Below are 14,551 nucleotides of genomic sequence, written 5' to 3' on the forward strand. Positions count from 1 at the left end.
AGGTAAGGGCACTTTAATGTTAGCATAGTTTTAGTTTTGTATTAGTAAGCTAACCCCTAACTTCACTGAGTTGTTTGGTTTCCTCTGGTTCTTATTTCTTCTTATTATTTTTTGATACTAGTGTATTGCCCTGTCTAGAATTTCACTGTCATAATTTTTTCCAGTGCAGATAAAATTACTTGCTCCCTGTTTCTTTCTTTCTTACTTTTTATTTCAGTCTGTCATTGTCAGTTTCTCTTTTTCCTTTCCTTCATTTTTTCTCTCTCCATTTTTCTTCTTCCACTCCCTGTTCTCCTCTTTGTCTCTGACTCTCCTCTGTGGAGATAGCCAGTATAAAAAAAGGCCTTTTCCAAACGAAAAAACAAGACACCAAGATGTAGAGCCCTCGTTTCTATTAGAAACACTTGTGAAAATAATTTTTCTTGCAATCTCACTTTGGTTTCAGCTCAGGAGGGATGTGCAGGGAACATTAAAAAAGGAAAAGCAATTGAAAAGAAACAGACTCCAACCCCTCCATTTTAATATCCTAGATGTGCCTAAGTCATTGGCTTTCAAATATATTTTGGTGTAAAATTTGGCACATTTACAGCCGGCCAGATTTATTTATTTGACTGGCTTACATTTTTCCAGTTGATTTACCTGAGGCAATGTCTGTGTGAATTACTCCACAATGCATTGACTCCAGTGTTCATTAAAGGTAGTTAAGTGATCCTGTGTCTAATATTAAAGCAAACCCCATTAACCTTAACTAGTATCATATCAGCAAAACAAAAAGAACTGAATAAAGCAAAATAGATCGGGTATTTATAGTTCTTGGAAAAGATCCAGCGAATTCACATCAAGCTCCTAATAGTCCTAATAAGCACTTGCTGGTTATCCCCATGAAGAAGGAGGAGGCTGGGTTAGGGCTGTGTCTGCAGCAGGGCTCAGGCCCCGTGGGGCTTTGGCAAGGGGAGGTGCTGGCAGGCACACTGCAGGGCGTTGTCCGACCCTTTTTCCCCTGCTTTCCTTTCAAATTTAACATTTCCCATTTTAATGGTGATTTTTCACCCTCTGTTGTTGCCCGTGTAGGTGAGCGAGCAAACCCCCTTGCTGGGACTGAAGAGCCAGAAGCTTTTAGGGGAATGGAGTTGCCTTTTCAACCAGTGTCAGCTTCCACTGCTGCCCATTGTTCTGCCAGACAGTCACTGACTGCTGGGACCTCTACTTGCCAAATCAGATAGAGGTGAACCAGCAGAAACCCATGCCAGATCTTGGCTTCTTTCATTTTTCCTCCCTGCTTTTTCTTTTGACATCTGGGAGACAAACCTCAGATATTCTCAGACCTCAGGTAGGGCTTTTTATTAAAGAAGTCTTTCCAGCAGCACTGCAATAATTTGACTTATATCAAGGTTGAATGACTCCTTGTCAGGTGTTAAGCTCATGACCTTTCAAGCCAAACACACTTATACTAACCAGTTTACCATTGGAATGATCAATATCTTGTAAGTGAGAAAGTCTAGACAGATCTTATTTTGTCCTTTGGTATCACTTGTGGCTTTGGGATTGATCATTATATGTGGCTGGGGAAAAATTGCCTATACATTTCATGCTCTGCATTTATCTTGACAAGGTTCTCTAGGATTATATTTTCATAATCTGAATGGCAGTGGAACAGCTGCTCAGACTGTGCAAGCCCTTCTTATCGGGCTGAATTTAAGCTACGGTAATTACTCTTTCTCCTTATGTATTTCTTTTTTAAACAAGCGTGTACTATACATTAAAATGTATGGTTGGGGCGGCAGGGGCCATGCTGAGAAGCTTGGAAAATGCTGCTAAAGTCTATTTCCTTCCACAAAGTAGCTGATGTGGGTTTGTATTTTATTCTAAATGTAAGCCCATGTCTGAGCACGGGTGGGCTGTGAAGCAGGGTCCCGGCCTACGGAGGGAAAATGTTGTTTTATTAACAAACCTTAGAGTTAAGATTCCCTGAGTCTGGAGGCAGTTTAGGAAAGCTAGAAGAGCCAATAGCAATAGCCAGTAGTAAAGGACTGACTGAAGCCTTCAACTGGTCCCTTTGCAGAGAGTCCTTGGTGAAACCCCTGCCCAGGGAAGCAGCTGAAGCATCCCCAGGGCCACGGGGCCCTGCCCAGGCTGGTGCCAGGCTTGGGAGGTGCCTGAGTGACACGGGGATGGAAGCACTGAAATACAGCAGGCAGATGGGTGGCTGTTTGCTGGTGCCCTTTACTGTGGGACAGAGGAAATGGGACAATAGAGAGGTATCTTGGAGAGAAAGAATGTGGAGCTTTTCTCTTGAGTTTTTCTTTTTTTTTTTTTTTCCCTACACTGCTAACTGCGGTATTTACTGGATGCCTTTTCTGGGCTGTGCTTTTTCTTCTCTCCCCCACCCCTGTTGCATTCGCAGAGTGCTTTCCAAGGGGTGTTTTGTGAATTAGCTTCATGCTTTAAAAGAGAAGATTGCTCTGGCAGAGAACAGCATAGTTGTAAAAGTGTCAAGGTGTTATGAATGTCCGGATGATAGAGCCCAGTTGTTATCTGCTGGGTAGTGAGGGAGGATGGCTAATGATGTGCAGCATGTAAACCGTTTGTTGCTCTAATCCATCTGTGTGGAGAGGAGTGAAAAAGAGGGGCGAAATCCTGGGAAAATTACTTGGACAGCTGGAGATAAAGTGTGTACTGATGGAGTCATCCAGAGGTAGCTGTCAACATGAGCTGTGTTTGCATATAATCCATGCGATGCACAATGATTCCTTTTGGTACCGTTTTTTTTATGGGGGTTCATGTGTCTGTGCACAGACCTTAATTACTATCCAGTATCTCTTACCAACTGGGCTCCAGTTTTAAGTGAGGAATGTGATTTTAATCAATTCGTGGCTGGGTGGTGGAGAGAAGTACTACAAACAGACCAAAGCAAGACATATGGATCCCTTTGGAGGACCTGAATTAAATGAGAAGCAGTCATTTTATTAATTCTGCTGTGTTTTATAGACCTTTTATATGGAACATTAGCCATACAACTTCACTAGCTAATTAAAAAGGGCTCTTATCAATTTGCTGGGCAGTTGCTTATGCAGGGGCGAAAGAAAAAAATGAAGAAGAAATAATATATTTTTTTTTAAGTTCCAGAAAATCACTAACCTTAAGGGGGTACAGAACAGATCACCAAATGCCTGGTGAGACTATTTGGACTGCTTATCTTCACTCTTCCAAAAGAACTGTTGTAAAAAGTGAGCATTACACAACACTTTGAGGCTGATCTGCACCGTGCGTGGTGTTCATATGGAAACCTTACACGGGTCTGGTGCAGTGCCTGCAGATATGTGAGCACAGGCTGAATTGGGGGCTTTGTACACTGGATTTCTATGATCCCTCCTGGCACAGAAGGCACCCTTTTCCTTGGGCTGGCTTTAGCCTTCAACAGCAGCAGTTTGAGTGGCTTTGTTCCTAGCCAGGACTGAGGAGTGCGTGATGCTGGCGGGCGTGGAACGTGGAATCTTTTTGCAGAGGGAGGGGAGAGAGAAACAAGGGCGTGGGAGCCTCCCTGGTCCCGACTGATCATCACATCAGCACAGAACTGATGGCTTTGAAATGGACTTTGCCTTCTGCAGGCAGCGTGAGAGGAAGGGCAGGACACACGGGGCAAGGGTATAGAAATGGGCAGTGCCTCTCTGAGTGCGGGATGGGGCCAGGCTGGAGCCGTCCCAGCACCTGAAAACCAACATCACAAAAAACCAATCAGTATGGATGGAGAAAAGTCTTCTAAACCCCAGCACCTGAAAGGCAGCATCACAAAAAAGCAATCAGCAGGGACGGAGAAAAGTCTTCTAAACCCCTTGCACCTCCATAAGCCCTTCCTTTACGTGGCGTATTGGATTTTACAGGCACGGGGTCTGCTGGGAGCTGTCTGCCGAGCACACAGTTAGCAGTGATTGAACACCGGCGTTTTTAGCATTTTGACTGAAATCCAGTGTAAACTCGTGAGTGAACTGCTGGCCTGGGCTGGGTCTCTGGTGGACAGCAGCCAGCCGTGCATCGCAGGCCGCGCAGCCACGCAGAGCCCGGACCTGGCTGCGGGTCACAGCTCAAAGGAAGCCTGAAATTTCACTTCAATGGGTCCTGAATTACCTCTCATCCTGGGGAAAGCTTTATTTCTCTTCCTCTCTTTTCTCCCAGCATAGAGCCAGCGTGGCTGGAGAAGAGAGGAGAAAGGGAGCCGGTGCTGCGACCATCTCAAATGTACCTGGACTACAAACAAACCAGTATTTTCCTTCCAGCAAAGCTGTTCCTTTAATCTTTATGAGCAGGAGAAATTCATGCATTACAGAGGCACAAAAAAACGAGAACGGAAAGGCGGGTGGGAATAGTTGCATTAGAATTAAGCCCTGTTTTTAATATGACACCTGTCAGACTTATTGTTAAAAATATGGAGAAAGGCTCCCTTCAGAAATAATAACATTGCAGCAAGGTTAGTTACACACAGTGAGTCCTGTCAGCAGCTGCAATTAGAAGTTGTTTACCACCGAGCCAAGCAGCTCGGCAGCATCAGGGCTGCACGGACCTTCCACGGGGCTCTCGGATAATCCTGCCTTGCCTTGCCTTGCCTAGCCTAGCCTAGCCTTGCCTTGCCTTGCCTTGCCTAACCTAGCCTAGCCTAGCCTAGCCTTGCCTTGCCTTGCCTTGCCTTGCCTTGCCTAGCCTAGCCTAGCCTTGCCTTGCCTTGCCTTGCCTAGCCTAGCCTAGCCTAGCCTAGCCTTGCCTTGCCTTGCCTTGCCTAGCCTTGCCTTGCCTTGCCTTGCCTTGCCTTGCCTTGCCTTGCCTTGCCTAGCCTTGCCTTGCCTTGCCTTGCCTTGCCTTGCCTTGCCTTGCCTAGCCTAGCCTTGCCTTGCCTTGCCTTGCCTTGCCTTGCCTTGCCTTGCCTTGCCTAGCCTAGCCTAGCCTAGCCTAGCCCAGCCTTGCCTTGCCTTGCCTTGCCTTGCCTAGCCTTGCCTTGCCTTGCCTTGCCTTCCCAATGACGCTATCACCCAGCCCGGGATTAAGCGCTGCTTTAGTCAGGGCCAGCTTTAGGCTGCCGGGCAATTAAAGGATCAGGGTGGGGTGGAGGGCAGGGGATGTGTGGCAAGGAGAGCCCCTGACAAACAGGAGCTGTCAGAGAGCCCTGCCCTGCAGGGACACTCCTGTTCAAAGCCATTCCTTGCCCAGGCAAAGCCCCTCGGCCGCGGCCACCTGAAGAAATCACCCGGCACCGCGGCAGACTGCAGGATTAATTCCATTTGTGCCTTCAGCCAGATTTCAAAGTGAGGCTCTGGAGACATGGGAGAAATTAATTTATTAAAAAGCAATAGCTTGATAATGCACATGATGATAGAATAAATGAATCTGTTCAATATCTTATAAAACAGTTGGCAATCACATAATAGAGCGTTCATTGTCAATTTAGTAGCTTGTCTCATTATACTCTGCAAATAGTAGTAAAATGGTGTATTATTCATGAACCAACATGCTTTAATTACTTTTAGTGCACATTTATTTTTTCAAATGTAATATGAGTTAGATTCAGCCATAACTGTAACTCAGCTGATGAATCTTGAAGCAGTAACACAAACTGGAAGAGAAATTTTATGAGCACAAGGATCGGTTTCTGGGAAGTTTGTAGCATTTCTACATGCTATGAAAGCAGTCCTAAAATGCCAGTCTCAGGTGTTGTCCCAAATTTGGATTGTAGCTGGTAATAGTTCGGTAAATATAAATTATTAATTGATAATGCAATCAGGTGAAATTTCAAATTTCATCATTTGCTAGGGTTGTTGGTTTTTTGGGGATTTTTTTCCCTGCTATAAAGCAAACCCCTGTATCTAATACAGTTTATTTGTTGGCTTTACACAGAGAAATTGTCTTGTTAACACTCCCTCCCTGCTTGGCTTCTCACACACACTTTTCACCAGTTTAATTTGCTATGAAGGTCTCACACACATGCAGCCAAGGTCAGTGAAAGTCCACTGCTCATTTCAATTAAAATGTTTGCAAGGATTTATACATAATAAACTGATCTTGCCTATAATAATAGGTTTCCTTAAGTCAGTCTGCTGCTACTAAGTATAATGTTGCAGCACACAACAATTCTATTTCTATGTACACAGAAAAAAGAGCACAGTAAAATAAGATGACTTGAAAATGCAATTAAAGTGTAAATCTTTTCACCCATTAACATTTAGGGTCCATTAGATTGCTTTGTCTTTTACAATATTAAATGCTAAAATGTTTTGCTTTTATTCTGTAACAGTATATTCTAGTTCTATTTATAATACAAATGTAATTTAGCTCCTAATAAATCTTGGCTTTAATTGGTTATTAAGTATGTGCTACTCTGTCATAAATTTAATCCACAGAATTTCTTTTTTTTCCCCCCCCATTCATCTCCCTGGCTTTGCATTCTGGGGTCAGGAACAGGTTTTGGTGCCACCATCAGCACTCAGCCCGTGTGAGCATCCCCCAGGGGTGTGAGTTGGGGTGGTTGCCCTCACTCTGAGCCTTTCAGGAGGAGATGGAGCCCTGCAGGCTGGAGGCTGAACCCACACACGGGCTCCTCGTGCCTCTGTCCAGAGAGAAATGCTCTTGCAAGGTGTTTGCTCTCTCCTCAGGGACTCGAGGTACCAGTGGCTGGCTCTGTCTGACTCTCCCAGATGGAGCTGTGGCCAGTGCTGGAGCTTTGGCCCTAATAAAGGTTGTGGGGGTTATGAATCAGGGCTGAATTTCACTCTTTTGCCCTTGATGTTATCTTCTGCCTTGAAAGGTGTCCAAACTGTGGCTGCACAATTATGACTCTTTTCCTCAGGCCTCAGTAAGCACAATTTAGACTAGTTTTTATTGGTCACTGAGGATGAGTTTCTAAGGTTTTTTAGATTCAAGAACTGGGGTAATAGCATTGTGAGGGCATGGCCCAGTTTCCTTTGTAATCCTGATTTCAGTTCCCACTAGTAACCTGAAGCCATGACTGTTTAATCCTTAATTCCTGCCACAATTAACATCTCATATTCAGGAGTACTTCTCAGTGATTTGGAAGGAAATCTGTCCCCAGCTAGGTCAGCCCTAGCCAGTCTCTTCACTAAGTGGGAAGGGATCCTTCTCAGCTCGAGTCAAACACAGTAACACCTCATTTAATGGTGCAATAGAGCAGAGAATCTGTTCACTGGATGCAGCAGGAATCAACATCCTTGCAATTAGAGCTAGTGAGCAATGCAGGCACACAAACTCATAAGCTACTAATGAACTATTTGAGCAATTCTACAGGTATTTATATAAGGCTGAGACAGCATCCGCTGCTGAAGAGCTCCCCCCACCTCCCACGTATTCCCAGGGAAGCTTTAACTGAAGTGAAATTTCTTTATGTAAATACAGGCAATGCAGAGAGCCCCGTGTGCTCTGCCACTGCCTCTGCACCCGTGGCTTTGGTTTGTGCTGGTGAACAAGCAGGGCTGCTCTGCTGGCACTTTGCTACATGTCAGTGCCCACAAAGGTCAGTCTGCTTCCCCTCACCGACATTTTCACACTCGTGAATGCATCATCACACCATGGCAGATGAACCAGAGGACAGATTTTTATTATTCCTTTTCCAGCACCTTTATATCATCCTGCCTGGTTCACACTTACCCTGGGTTTCTCACCTTCATTTGCACAAGTAAAGGCTGAATCCTGGCCGTTCCCCTGTCGGATAATCTCAAAGAGCACCTCACTGAGGATGTCATCCCTTGCTGTGGGTCACAGCAGGCAGTGTCCAGGGCAAGCCCCTCCTCACCCAGAGCCAAAGCACACCAGGCAGTGTCCCAGGGTGGCTGAGCTACAGCAGGAACCCCTAAGGCAGCATTTCCCCTGGACTTCTCCAGGTCAGCAGAGCGAGGGGTGAGGACAAAGCTGTGGGTTACACCTCCCCTTCCCTGGCCTGGTGCCCAGATATTCTTGGGAGCAGCTCTCTATGAACTCTTGCCTTACTCTCATCAGTGCCTGCTCTGAACGAGGCTGGCAAACCCCACCAAAAGTCAAAACAGAGATGGTGACCTGTTTGCAGAAGTACAAAAAGAGCCTAAGTGCCACAAAAGCAGAGCTAAAAATGCCATTGCACGGACTTGTGCTCACACTCAAGCCCTGAAGAGCCATTTGAAGGGACCAACCACGCTCATCCCAGAGCTCTTGCACCTCTGGAATGAGTGACACACCACAGGGAGAGCTCAGCAGAGCTTAGAACATTATATAAGTCACTGCAAGAGCTTATTATTTCACTGTGTAAATTGCATATGGAACGCTTGGAATGGGCAGGCTTTAACAAACAGAGAAAATAACTACAGCAATTTGTCTTCAAAATAAATAAGGGAGTAAAAATCCCATCCATGATGATCAATTGAATTGTACTTCAAAATTTTACTGGCAAATTGGTGAGTCAGTCAGCTAAATATTTGTTTTATGTCCATGAACAAGTAGAAATTACAAAAAAATTATAAGAAATCATTTTTTTCCAGAGCACGAGCCAGTCTTTGCCTCACTGGTCTTATTTGCTTAGTAATCCATATATTTACTGCACTTAGAATGAAATACAACAGTTCCATCTGAATAATCTGATTACTTTTAGTTTCCTAATTTTTATATCAGTCCCCTAGTTTTTGAAACCTTTCTAATTTTTATATCAGTCCTCTGGTTTGGCACTTTATAATAATCCAATATTTTCTCAACACCAAATTGATTGTTCACATGGATCCCCTTATACCTGAATGTGAAGTTAATGACATCTTTTGTATGGACCTGTGTTCCCAGACACACTCCATGAACCTATGGATTTACATGTGCAAATAATTGTTTACATTGTCTCACACATATATAAAATATAGGCAGAAATTCCTATACAATACCAACCATCTGAAAAATAAATTTTCTGGTTTTGTTGATTGCCCTAAGTTAAGAATCTATTACTTTAGCATTCTAAATTTTGGAAATATGAATGCCTCTGCAAAAGACAGTAGGTGAAATAAACAGGCAAAAAGCTCCATAATGCTAGAAACTGCTTTAAAATCTTGACTGAACTTACAGGAATATCTTCCAGCCCTCCTTAAAATGAGTTCTTGGCTCCTGATATCTGTTAACATTTGATATGCTTTCTGTGATGACCCTGGATGCGTCTGGAGGTCAGTGCTCCAGAGTTCCTGGCTATCTTTATTGTCCCTAACTTGCTTTCTCTCCAAGACTCTTCCCCCTTGCCAAGAAAAATATTTCCAGTTGTTGTATCTTCAGCAGCCTCTCTATCAATGCACAACAGATGGATGGTTTTTGTGCTGAAAAGCAGGACCAAGGGCTTTTGCTGCCTGACCATGGGCTGGGTGCTGAAGTGACTTCAAACCAGGAGAAGAAAAAGGGCTGCAGAGAACTGGAGAGCATCTTAAAACTGTTCATGACAAGGGTTTGCAAGGTGTTTTAATAAAAGAACCATGCAGGTAAACATTTACACTTGACAAACCCCTCACCCCGTGGGATACTGAGAGTGTTTGGTGAGGTGAGGTTTTTGTTTGAGTTTTGCAGGCACTGCTGAGCCCCTTCCTCACCATTTCCCACCAGCAGCACATCCTAAACTCCAACAGAGCTTCTCTTGCTCTTGCTTGTTCTTGAAATTTCACTCCTTGACATCTGTGGCTGCAATCTCATCCAACTTTGCTCTTAGAGGCCACGGAGCCACCTCCTGTCCCTGGGGAGGGGCCTCTGTTTAGCAGCGCAGGCCCCAGGACATGGCACTGACCACCAGCTCCTTCCTTCCCCCCTCCTGTCCCTGCCTCCAGAGCTGCCACTTACCTCTAAACCCAGCATATGCCATCAATGACCCTCTCATATTCATTGATCTTCCCGAGCACATCAACCTGTCTCTCTAAATCTGCACTCTGATTTTTCAAGTAATAGAAAGAATCCCTCTGGATAACCACATAATCATCTCCTTTTGGCTCCTGGTCAGGCTGCCTCGCTCTTTCTTGCTCTCTCTCTCTTTTTCTGAATGAGGAAGGTGATAAAAATGCTGCCTTCCCATTTCAGTCTTCTGCAAGGCTTCCTGGGTGCCCCACCAGACTCTCTGCTTCCAGCTCTTTGAAGATGAATGAATAATATCCCTCTGTGTTTCTATTATCTGCAAACTACCAATTAAACAGAACCAGCAACCAGAGATAAAAGTAGAGCCTTGGCAAAATCCACAGCAAAATGGACACAAAAATTCAGGATATTTTTACACATGCAACCACAGGAAAGTTAGAGATGCAGAGTGGGAGGCAGGAGGCAATGCCAGGTATCACCATCCCTGTCAGGGCTCAGACACCCATGGAATCACTCTGTAATTGCTGTGGGACTACAAGCTAATTATTATATAATTATATAATTATATGTAGCTATTTATATGAGGGGAAGAGATCAAATTTAACACATTACCATAAATTCACAAATCAGGAGCTTTATTTTAAAATCTTTGACTGCGTGGCCTTTCATCTTTGAACTGTTTGGTAACTTCAAGCATCATTACCCCATAATGTGCTAGAATGTGCAATTAGTGTGAGTACAATGACAAACAGTCTGATATTTGTATTGTGTTTAATACAACAGGCCTGTGAATTTGTATGCTCTGAATAATAATGAAATCTGGGTTTAATTATTGATCTTTAAAAAATGATTTTAATAACCCGTTTAATAATTTTAAATATCAAACAGGGTAAATATAACATGAAACTGTACAGCTGTTAGGCTAAAATGGGATATTATCCATCCATCTTTGCTTTTTTTTCCATGGCACCTACCAAAGTAGCATATAAAGGATATGATTTATTTATTTTATTTGGAGTTATGTAATAATAAAAAGACTCCTGCACAAGGCTCAGTAAACTCTGCCACGACCTTAATGGAGCAGTGTGATCCCAGCCACATTAGTCCAACCCTTCTGCAGGAATTCAGCCAAGGAGTCACCTCCCAGAGTCCCTTCCCAGCCCTTGGCTGGGCTGGGAGCAGCCCCACAGCCCTCTCCAAGGCAGATGCCCTTTGCAGCAGGGCTGGGAGCTGCTCAGGAGTGGGATATTTGTGCCCCAGACCCAGTTCCCACCCTTGGAGGGGGTTGCTGCAGCCGCCCTCTGCTTGCCCCAGCAGCAGGGACCAGGCTGGGCACTGCAGCTCATGGATGATCCAGATTTCAGATCCAGCCTCCAGATTCCAAAGGAGTGGGGTGCAGGACTGCAAACCATCTGCTGACACTGCAGAGCAAAGTGTTTAACCACGGGTGTGCGAGGGTAGGCTCTGACTGGGGTTATTCATGTGCTGAGCACGTGGGAAGCTGCTTCTCCAGGCTACTGCCACAGTGTTCATCATGGTCTTACACTGAATTTGGTGGATGCCTTTATTTTTATCTCTTTGTCTAGCTATAAAATTGTCATTAACTTATTTTTTCTCTCTTTTTTTTTCCCCCCTTTGGTATTTTGCTGTTTGTCACAGCCAGCAAGATAACTGTACAGATAACTTCTTCTTCTCAAGTGAAAGGAAATGGAAATAGCATCTGTCTACAAAAATCAATTTAGAAACCACCTATATATTTTTGGGCTCAGACAATGGGTGTTTCCAAAGCCATGCCTTCTAAAACTCTTTGAGTGTAAAAAGAAGAAAAAAAAAAAAAATACCTGGATGTGAGCTATCATCCATTAACCAGGAAAACTCACTCATATACTCAGATGCATGAGCCAAAATGAACTTCAGATGGAAATGGATGGGAGACAGGCTACGTTGTCTGATTTGCTTGGGTTATTCCATTATTAATCTCTTTGCTTCCATTTATTTTAATGACCATAGCCAAAAAAGTTTCATTTGTGAAGAACATTTTTCTTAAGGGCTTCTTTACACGTAGTTGACTGTGCTCTATTTTGTCACAAGTGCCAAGAGCAGGGCTGCCTTCCTTAAATCTGCTCCAATTGTGTCTAAAATGTGTTGGTGCCTTGACCTGGAGAGAGTCAAGGCCTTGGCCCCACAGGATTTGCATTCAGGAGCCCAGTGCAGGGCCCTGATCACACACCCCTCTCCCAAGGAGGTTTCTCTCTAGCAGACAGTGAAAAACTCTGAGATGGAGAAGGAAAAAGACAAAAAAACCAGAGTCTATTAGAAGAGGTGCTAATGGGTCTGGCCTGCATGTGTGGGACAGAGGATGAGATTTTCTCCAAACTCACTGGGTCTCTGCTCTTGCAGCTCCTCCAGCACAGCCACCACCTTTTCCTTCTCTCCTGTCCTGTCCCCCCCAAAACAAAACCCAGGCAGCTGAGTGGGTTTTCCTAAATGAGATACACCTAATTAGTAGCTAGTTGTATTCTTGCTGATCACACACATTTTCAGCTCTTTGTTTATAACCCAGCATATGCATCCGTAGAGCATTTTTACAAGTAAATGTACACATTTCATTAAAAGTACCGTCTTGGCTGCTTCCATAGCTTTGTTCTATAAAAGAGTCTTGTAGGAGAGTTGTTTATTCCCTCAGCCCAAAGGAAAAGAGAAAAAATCACTTCCATTACGATATTAATGCAATTTCAACTAATTAATGTATGATTTTCCAGGGCTATATTTATAAATCAAATCTGGTGATGAAGCCCTTGTCCCTGCCAGCTCACCTGGGTCCTGTGGCTCTCACTTTGCAGTCCCACAAGCTGAATGCCCACAGAAAGGCAAGGTAAACTCTGCTCAGAGTCACACCATAATTCACTAGCAAGACCAGGATTAAACCCCTGGAGATTTTTGTCCCAGTCTCTTACTTCAAATGCCAGAAATACTTCACTACAGCAGCAATATTTTGAGGTCTTGCAGGGCTCTGATGCGTGCAGATATCTCAGTCCAACTGCAGCTCTGTGTGTCTTCAGAGTCTGCAAAAACGGGAATACATAAACATTGCTAATGCCTCTCTGAGGGGCAGGGGGTCCTTGCACTTCCTTATACCTGCCCTCAAATTTGGTAGCTCAAGTTTAGAAGTTTAGAACATTTTCTTTCTCTCACCTGGCAGGTCCCACAGCTTTCCTTTTTGTGACTGTAAAATCTGTTCAATCCCTTAAGGATAACTGTTGAAGAAACCTCTAACAAATCCACACCATGTCCAGAAAGAAAGACCAGACATGCAGGGTGCAGAGCAGTGGCTGATCTGAATAAAGTTGGTTTGATAAGAGACAGGGGACAGTCCCAACACTGCCAGCTCAATGGCTGGAGGCACCAAACCTCTTCTGGTGAGCTTTCATTCACCCAAGGCATCAAAAAGCCTCTTCACAAGGATAGACCAGGTTATGCTTCCCCTCTTGTACTCAGGTCTGCAGCCAGAGCAAAAGAAAGGGGAAAATGTTGTCAATTCAGTGCAAACTGGGTTAGGGAAAGGAAACAGCAGCAAGTTACACTTCTGTATGGTTTTATAATCTATGGTTATAAAATTCAGAGTAAAATGATGCTTGTAGAGACAGGAGTGTGAGTTTCCTTAAACAGCAAAATCTGGAGAAAGTGCATCACTGTGATTCAGCCCTGTCACGGAGAGCTTTGTGGATGTGCTGCCCCTCCCTCCCAGAACACCATGGGCAGGATTTGGGCAGCCAGGGGAGCTCCTGCTGAGCCCTTGGTGTGGTCACTGAAGCCCTCATGGTGGGGACAGCCACGCCTGACCTGGGCAGGTAAGGAAAATAAGCTTGGTTCTGGGAACAGTTGCAACACAGAGGGAATTGGTGGGGCAGGGCTCATCAGCAATGGGAATTTTCTGCCTTCGGGGATGGAGGGCTCCTGTCATCTTGCTGGGATGAAAAGGAAGGAGCAGATTTATGGGTGGCTGTTGAAAGGCACAACAAAGCAGCTCCCATAGGGACAAGCAGGACAGGAGAGGTAGTCCCAGAGCGATGGATCACCGCGTGCAGGGCAAAGGACATGGCCAACATAAGGGTGAAACAGCCAAAGGTGAAGAGTAAATGCAATTTATCACATGCTCTAGCCATTAGTTTTTCAGCTGATCATGTGGCTGTAATGCCTGCATTTCTGCATGGATAAAGGAGATGCTGAAAGTTTGACCAAATTCCAAACTATTTAAAAAATCAAGACTTGGTCAGGTTCAGTTATGGCAGATATAAACACTTTGCTGAATGGTTTAGTTACTTTACAGACTGGTCTTTCATTCTTCTTTTTTACTACTTAACAGTCATCTCATCATTGTCCCCCCCCCCCCATTTTTCTTTTTTGTTTTCCTGGGTATATCATGGGTTTGACAAAGCCTTGCAACACAGCCCTCATCCAAGAATATGAACAGCCTGCCTAACATATCTCAGATACACTGCACAGAGTCTTGCAACACAAGATTTACAAGCTCCCAGAAAGGCAGGGGCTCATTTAAGAACAGGCCATTGCCCACAAACATCAGGAAAAGCTGGTGGAAGAGGAGAAATAGATTGTTTTAAGTATTGCTAAGCACCATCCGTGATTATGAAGGAAGTACCTAGGAGCTGGCAGCTGAAATTGCAGCTCCACCATTTGGTGCTCAGTTTTGTGG

At 44.4% G+C, this 14,551-nt stretch overlaps 1 protein-coding gene across 1 annotated transcript in view; it reads right to left on the bottom strand.

The window, feature by feature from the left end:
• MAF (MAF bZIP transcription factor) overlaps positions 1-14,551 on the bottom strand; it is a 186,177-nt gene that overhangs the window by 1,016 nt on the left and 170,610 nt on the right. The window lies entirely within an intron of this gene.

Source organism: Prinia subflava, chromosome 13, assembly GCF_021018805.1.
Source record: "Prinia subflava isolate CZ2003 ecotype Zambia chromosome 13, Cam_Psub_1.2, whole genome shotgun sequence".
In the NCBI taxonomy this organism is placed as follows: domain Eukaryota; kingdom Metazoa; phylum Chordata; class Aves; order Passeriformes; family Cisticolidae; genus Prinia; species Prinia subflava.